The 8,693-nt window shown below is 38.5% G+C and overlaps 1 pseudogene across 1 annotated transcript; it reads left to right on the plus strand.

Annotated features, from left to right (window-relative positions):
* Positions 1 to 2,340: 2,340 nt before the first annotated feature.
* LOC101563301 lies at positions 2,341 to 3,780 on the plus strand (annotated as a pseudogene). Its single transcript, XR_002819846.1, has one exon. The product of XR_002819846.1 is annotated as a phosphoglycerate kinase 1 pseudogene (transcript).
* Positions 3,781 to 8,693: the final 4,913 nt, after the last annotated feature.

Raw genomic sequence — 8,693 nt, forward strand, 5'->3', positions numbered from 1 at the left:
CTGATATCCACATTGTAGACCCAGATAGAATCATGACCCATAGGGTGCAGGAGAAGTTCATTTGGAGAGTATGCCGATGGAAATATTTTGCTGCTGTGTACAAAGGAATAACTGAAAGACTGCTTTTGTATGCCTCTTATTCTCTGTGTTTAATTGTTTGCCTTATTTGGGGGGTTATTTCCATTCTCACTCATGGAGTTATGGTCACTTTGCTCCCTCTCTAGAACATTTTTTAGTAGTCTGTATGGGCTTGGCTTTGTCGTCATGAAATTTTTCAGTTGTTCTTTGTCATGGAAGTATTTCACTACTCCATTATACTTGAAAGAGAGTTTTGCATGGTATATCAGTCTGGGTTGGAAATTGTTTTCTTGTAAGACTTGTAGTACTTTGCTCCATGCTCTTCTTGACTTGATGGTCTGTGAAAAGAAATCTACCATTATTCTGATGGGTTTTCCTTTAAATGTGATCTGTTTCTTTTCTTTAGCAGCTTTTAGTATACTGTTCCTGTGCTGAATTTCTGGGATCTTGATTATTATAAGTCTGGGTGTGTTTTTATTGGGTTGTTATTTGGAGTTCTGTACACTTCAGTTACCTGAATGTCAGATTATTTGAGAAGTTTTCTGTGATTGCTTCCATCCATACCTGGCAGGCCCAAGGTGGTCTCATTCACATGCTGGGCTTGGGCTCTGTGTCGAATGTGTATTTAGCAGGTCCTGGATGGTCTCACTCACACACCTGGCCTGGGCTTTGGGTCAAATCCTTGGTAGACCTTTATAGAGTGTTTCATCCAGACACAACAGAATACACATTCTTCTCAGCTGCACATGGGACATTCTTCAAAATAGATCTTATACTAGCACACAGAGCACTCTTAAGTAAATACAAATCAATGAAAAATATCACATGCATACTATATGATCACAGCACAATAAAACTGGAAATTATTGACAAAAGAAACTACAAAAAAAAAACCCACCACAAATACATGGAAATTAAATAACAACATCCTAAACAACCAGTAGGTCACAGATGAAATAAAAGAAGAAATTTTAAAAAATATTTACAATCAAAGGAAAATGTGAATACATATTACCAAAACCTGTGGGATCCAATGAAAGCTGTCTTAGGAGGAAAATTTATACCAGCAAATTCACACATTATGAAAACAGAACAAGCACAAATGTATGATCTTATACTATATATCAAGATCTTAGTGAAAAAAGAGCAAGTCAAGCCCAAAGCCCAAAGAAAGCAGGAAATCTAAAGCAGAAATTAATGCCTTGGAGATGAAGAAAACAATACAAGGAATAAATGAATCAAAGAGTTGACTCTTTGAAAGAATAAATAAAATTGATAAACCACTAGGCAATGTAATTAAAAAAGGAAAAAAAAATCCAAATTCATGCAATAAAGAATGAAAAGGGTGACATCACTACAGACCCTAGAGAAATTCAGAAGGTCACCAATAGCTACTTGCAAAATCTGTACTCTCACAGGATTAAACACACAGAGAAATTGGAGTTCCCTAGGTACATATGAAATGCCAACACTAAGTCAAGAAGATACACAAACTCTGAATAACCCAATAATGAAAAACAATATTAAAAATGCAATGAAAAACCTACCAACAAAGAGAAGCCTAGGTCTCGATGGATTCACAGCAGAATTCCACAAGAATTTGAGAAGATTTAACCCCCAATTTTCTCAAAACTCCTCAATGAAATTGAAAGGGAAGCAATTCTCCCAAACTCATTCCTGGAGGCAAGTGTTAATCTGATATCAAAACCTGAGAAATACCCAACTAAAAAAGAATTATAGGACAATCTTTCTATTAAGTATAGATGAAAAATCCCTCAATAAAATACTAGCAAACAGAATGCAGCAAATCATCAAGATTATACATCATGATCAAGTGGGATTCATTCCCAGAAAAGCAGGGTTGGCTCAATATACACAAATCCATGAGTGTAATACACCGCGCCAATAGTACCAAGAACAACAACTACATCATCGTCTGTAGATGCAGAAAAAGATTTTGACAACACTCATTCATGATAAGCACCTCACAGAGAATCAGAGAATTGGAATAGATGGTCTATATCCCAACCTGATAAAAGCCATCTATGAGAAACCAACAGCCAACATCATACTAAATGGACAAAAGCTGAAGGCTTTCACTTTAAAATCAGAAACAAGACAAGGATGTCCACTGTCTCCACTCTTATCAAGATAGCTCTAGAAATGTTAGCCACAACAATTGGATAAGAGAGAGAAATAGGATAAGGATTTGAAAAGAAGTGAAATTATGATTATTGGCAGATGACATGATATGCTACATAGATGATCCAAAAAACTCCACCACAGTCTTATAGATTTAACCACCAAATTCAGAAACATAGCAAGATACAAAGTCAATACCCAGCAGTGAAAGCTTTCTCCCGGCCCTTGCGGTGTTCTACATTCTGCACGCATCTCCGGTGCTCTACAGACACAACGACAGCCTCTGAGTCCCCGGCTTCTTGCTTCTGCTCTATTACCAAAATTTTGCTTTCTAACAAGCTGACTCTGGACAAGCTGGAAGTGAAGGGGAAGCATGTCGTGATGAGAGTGGATTTCAATGTTCCTATGAAGAATAACCAGGTAACCAACAACCAAAGAATCAAGGCTGCTGTCCCAAGCATCAAATTCTGCTTGGACAATGGAGCCAAATCAGTTGTCCTTATGAGCCACCTGGGCCAGCCAGATGGTGTTCCAGTGCCTGACAAGTTTTCCTTACAGCCATTGCTGTAGAACTCAAGTCTCTGCTGAGCAAGGATATTCTATTTTTGAAGGACTGTGTGGGCCCAGAAGTAGAGAAAGCCTGTGCTGATCCATCAGTTGGGTCTGTCATCCTGCTGGAGAACCTCTGCTTTTCATGTACAGGGGAAAAGATGCTTCTGGGAACAAGCTTAAAGCTGAGCCAGCCAAAATAGATGCTTTCCAAGCTTCACTTTCCAAACTAGGGGATGTCTACATCAATATGCTTTTGACGCTGCACACCGAGCCCACAGCTCCATGGTGGGAATCAGTCTGCCACAGAAGGCTGGTGGATTTTTGATGAAGAAGGAGCTGAACTATTTTGCTAAGGCTTTGGGGAACCCAGAGAGAACTTTCCTGGCCATCTTGGGTGGAGCTAAAGTTGCAGATAAGATCCAATTGATCAGTGATATGCTGGACAAAGTCAATGAGATGATTATTGGTGGTGGAATAGCTTGTACCTTTCTTAAAGGGCTCAACAGCATGGAGACTGACACTTTTCTGTTTGATGAAGAGGGATCCAAGACTGTTAAAGACCTGATGGCCAAAGCTGAGAAGAATGGTGTGAAGATTACCTTGCCTGCTGACTTTGTCACTGCCGACAAGTTTGATGAGAATGCCAAGACTGGCCAAGCCACTGTGGCCTCTGGCATACCTGCTGGGTGGACAGGCTTGGACTGTGGTCCCGAGAGCAGCAAGAAGTATGCTGGGCTGTTGGTCATGCCAAGCAGATTGTATGGATGGACCTGGAGGGTATGTGAATGGGAAGCTTTTGCCAAGGGCACCAAAGCCCTCATGGATGAGGTGGTGAAGGCCACCTCCAGGGGCTGCATCACCATCACAGTGGGTGGAGTCACTGCTACTTGCTGTGTCAAATGGAACACAGAGGATAAAGTCAGCCATGTGAGTACTGGGGGTGGTGCCAGTTTAGAGCTCCTAGAAGGTAAAGTCCTTCCTGGAGTGGATGCTCTCAGCAGTATTTAGTGCTTTCCTGCCTTGTGGTTCCTGTGCACAACCCCTAAGACAAAATAGTATTTTCTGCATCTCCACTTGGCATTAGCTAAAAATTTCCTCCACATTGAGATTCAGCTAATGGCCAAGGGATGTAGTATCAATAACCTTTAAAGAGTTATACTACATCTCAGCTGATGTTTACTGCACCCTGGACTTGACTACATTCTTCAAGTTGCCATTTAAGTTTCTAAGTGACTAAAGCATTGTATACGCTAGAATGTATCTATAGTTGCCTGTTAAAAGAAAGTGAGCTGTGTTTCAAGTAGCTTATTTTAATTGGCTTTGTCACTGTTCATTACTCAGCATGGACATAAAATGAAACTCCAGTTGTAGGGAGGGAGAAGTTGTTGATGACCTATTCAATAAAAAATAAAAGTTTTTACCCCCCCAAAAAAAACCCAAAGTTAATACCCCAAATCAATGGAATTTTTGTATACAAAGAATGAACATATTGAGAGAGAAATTAGGGAAACTACACCTTTCACAATGACATATAAAAAATGAAATACTTAGGAATCAATCTCTCAAAGGACATAAAATATTTTTACATTTAAAACTATGAAACTCTGAGAAAAGAGATTGAAGAAGATTTGAGAAAATTGAAAAATATTCTGTGCTCCTGGATAGGAAGATTCAACATTGTAAAAATGTCCATACTTCCAAAATTGCTATACAGATTCAATGATGTCCTGATCAAAATACCATTAGTATACCTAACAGAGCTAGAGAAAACTTTTCTCAAATTCATTTGGAACCATAGGAGACCCAGAATATAAAAAGAAATCCAAAGGAAACAAAGGAAAGGCAGGAAATACCACAATCCCTGACCTGAAATTATTCTATAAAGCTACTGTGATAAAATCAGCATGGTGCTGGTATAGATACAGACCTGAGGATCAGTGGAACAGATCAGAAGATGCAGATACAATTACAAACACACTCAGTCACTTTATCTTTGATAAAGGGGTCAAACAGACTCACTGGAAGAAAGATAGCCTCTTTAATAAAATAGTGCAGGAAAAACTGGCTTTCCACATGTTAAAGGCTAAAACTAGGTCCATGCCTATCATCATGTACAAAGCTTCAGTCAAAAGAGACAAAAGGTTTAAATATTAAAACAGAAACACTAAATCTTCTAGAGGAAAATGTAGGTAGAAATCCTAAAGACATAGGGGTAGGTACAGAGTTCATGAACAAAAATCAAACTGCATGGGAAATAGTTCGAAGAATCAACAGCTGGGATCTCATCTTTTTGGACAGTTTCTTCACTTCAAAGCAAATCTCTAATGGAGTAGAAAGAAAACCAACACACTGAGAAAAATTATAGCTGCATAGCCTCAGAGACCTTCTATCTAAAACATACAAAGAATTGAAAAAAATCAAGGCCCCCAAATTCAAAGACTCAATCCAAAAATGGGCATCTGAGATGAACATACACTTCTCAGAGGAAGAAGTACAATGGCAAGTAAATATATGAAAAAAAGTTCAACATAATTGGTTATTTGAGAAATGTATATTACAACAACACTTAGATTCCATTGCATCCCAGAAAGAATGGCTAACATCAAGAAGGCAGTCAATAGCATATACTGGAGAGGCCGTGGAGGAAAAGGAACACTTCTGCACTGTTGGTGGGAGTGCAGACTGGTACAACCACTATGGAAATCAGTGTGGAGATTCCTTAGAATGCTAGGATTGGAGATCCCATTCAAGCTAGCTATACTCCTCCTGGATATTTTTCCAGAGGAACTGAAAACCTCATACTACAGCGATATATGTGCACCCATGTTTATAGCAGTGCAATTTGTTACAACTAAATCCAGGAAACAACCCAGATGCCCATCAACTAAAGAATGAATAAAGATGTGATATCTTACATAATGGAGTATTATTCAGCTATAAAACAGGATAAATTTCAGTCTTTTGTCAGTAAATGGATGCAACTAGAGAACATACTCTTAAATGAAATAAATCAGACCCACATGTATAAACATTGTATTGTTTCCTTAGTGTGAGAACCTGAAAGAGAAAAATGGAATCCGAAGGGTACAATAGACACTGGTAAAAGGGCATGAACTTATTCAAAAGGAAAGAGTTACTGAGTTGGGGAGAAGGACAGGAGAGGGAGTGGGGAAAAGAGAGATAGTTATGTATGTAAGCAGGATGGTTTGCACAGCTGTACTGTGCATTTCTGCTGGTCTGTGGAAAGAAGCAGTTAATGCTTTAATTTGTTTTATCTCCTTTTTAAATTGTTTGTTTTTTTTGTTTTCTTAATTTTTTATACATTTCTTTCTTTTTTGTCTTTTTTATTCCAATTTTACATGTACATATCTGGTAATATGAATAATAGGTTGGAAGACAACACTATATATTACAAATACTGTGGAATTCATATTACTTTGTTAAGTGAAATTCTGTATCAATATAGTTTTTGTTGTAATTCTACTTTGCACTTTCTTTAAAAATAAAAACAGAAAAAGCAAGGACTTGAAAAAATATATAAAATTGGTTAATGCAAAAGATATATTACCCATTCACTAAATGTTAATCTTGGGTCCTTAAATCAAAAGACTCATTAACACCCTGAGAAATAAACTATATTATATGACACATTAATGATTATTATGGTGACAGTTGGAGGACAGGGAGGGAATTTGAATTGAGTGACACCAAAGCTCTGCCAAAAAGTATGCCCTACCCATAGCTTGCATGTAGAGAACTGTGTCCACACCTTTCATCAAATGGAGGAGAGTAGCTAATCTTGCCTCCCCTAAAATCATGAAAACTTGATCACTGATTTTTGAGAAATGCCACTCCTCATTGAAGTAATTCACCAAGATTTTCAAAGTTTTTATCACATTATCTGTAAGGTTCTGTATTAAAAGCCTCAATTTGAATTCTGTCTTCCATGTGTCCCCATAATAATCAATAATGTGTCATACAATATAGGTGATTTCTCATGGTGTTAATGATTCCTTTAATTCAAGGATCTGAGATTAACATTTAATGAATGGTTAGTATATCTTTCTTATTAACCACTTCTATTTTTTCCCCTCTTAATGCAGGAAACACCTGTGTGCTAGTTAGACACATCCGTGTCCCAACTGCTAACATGATGACATTGAGATGTGGCGATGAGGCGCTTTGTTCAAGTCCATGCAGCTAGTGGTGTGTGGGGCTGGGGGTGGAGCCCCAACAGTCAGATATCAAAGCTAGAGAAATTATCTAGCACAATACAAGTTGGGTTACCCATCCAGGCAACTTCCCCAACAGAAGAGTAAGTATGCTGGAACCTAGATAGCATGCTCTTATACTTAATCAAAATAAAAGTAAGGAAACTGACAAATTTTCCACCAGCATTAGTGTTTAAAGATGATATCCATCAGTCACTTCTCATTTCCAGCATAATGTGGCATCATAAATGTCTATTTACCAGCACAGGCCCTCTAGCTGAAGAAGATCAGAGAGAATCCTAACAGTAAGAACCTTTAAATCAAGAAAGTTTCCTCTAAATGGTTTCAACACACCCCAAAGCCAGAAAAGTTCACAGCTCTACATTAAAATGTTAGAAAAAGATCACATTGCAGCAGCTGCTTATGTGGATTACCTAGTCTAGCCGTTCTGCTAGGGGAAAAAAAAACCTGTCTGAGTTGTAGAAAGGAAAAAAGAAAACAAGCTTGAAAAATATCAAGTTGGTGCTTGTTGATGGAGCTGTGATTTCCAATTTGTTGCCCTAGAAGTCTCAGGTGTATCTGAAACAAAGTCAAGATGTTTTCCCAGACTCTCGGGCAGTGGAAGGATTTTGCTGCTATCCTTTTTCTCCTTGTGTCCTCTGTTGTTTCCAGAACTCTAGCTTCCTTGAAATTGCTTTAAATCCTTGGAATGTTTCACAGAGGATCCCAACCACATTAGGAAATCTCAGGCTCTTCTTGCAGCCATTCTATACAACTTCTTTTAATACTTCACAAAGAAACCAGACCAAATGTACTCTGCGCTCAACTTTTGTCTCCTAGGAAAGCCAGTGGCGTTATTACTGTGTCGTGTGTGTGTGTGTGTGTGTGTGTGTGTGTGTGTGTGTGTGTGTATGCATGTGTGTGTGTGTGTGTGTCTGCATATGTATGTCTGATCCCTTTGAGATTTAATTCACTTTAATGTTGATTACACTTTTAATCTTCAAAGCATCACAGCATGGTCTATAAGGCATGGTATGATCCTCATTTTACAGAAAGGAAAACTGAAGCCTAATCCTGGCTTAAAATGAGATAAGGAATTTGGTGGGGATTTTCAGTTACCAAACTGAGCTGAATTTGGGCTCCTCATGTTGTCGTTCCTGCCTGCTCTGCCCCTTGCAATATCACTAGTTTCTTAACTTTCCTCATCTCTGTAGGTCCTGTTGACGTTAGTCGCAGTAAGGGAAGTGAGGAAAGTAGATCCTGCAGTAGAATATTTTCTTTTGTACAGGTGATGCTAAAGATCTGATTTTTGACGCCATACATTCAGGTCCGATGTGACCATCTGGACTCAGAGAGGAAAGAATATGCTGCAATTTGTTGAGGGGACAGAGTGCTAGGATGGGTGAGGATCCATGCTATAACCTTTGTACTTAAAGAAACAAAATTGTCAATCTATTTGAATCTATTTATGAAAAACTGTGAATTACCTGTAAAGTATCTATGAGCCCAAAACAGGGAGGTCGTGTTACTCACACTGCTGCTTACAATTTCAGAGTATTTATGCTTCTGTTGTGAAATGGTTTCTACACTTGAAATCTCAGGGTTCCTCCTGTAAGAAAAAAAGTAGCACAAAAGCCTACACAACTGATGTCATCTTCTGAAAGCCCAGCAAATGCACAGTGCTTCTTCTGGTGGATAAACAAGCTGCCA

The sequence above is a fragment of the Octodon degus genome, unplaced genomic scaffold (genome assembly GCF_000260255.1).
Source record: "Octodon degus isolate 3935 unplaced genomic scaffold, OctDeg1.0 scaffold00001, whole genome shotgun sequence".
Classification (NCBI taxonomy): domain Eukaryota; kingdom Metazoa; phylum Chordata; class Mammalia; order Rodentia; family Octodontidae; genus Octodon; species Octodon degus.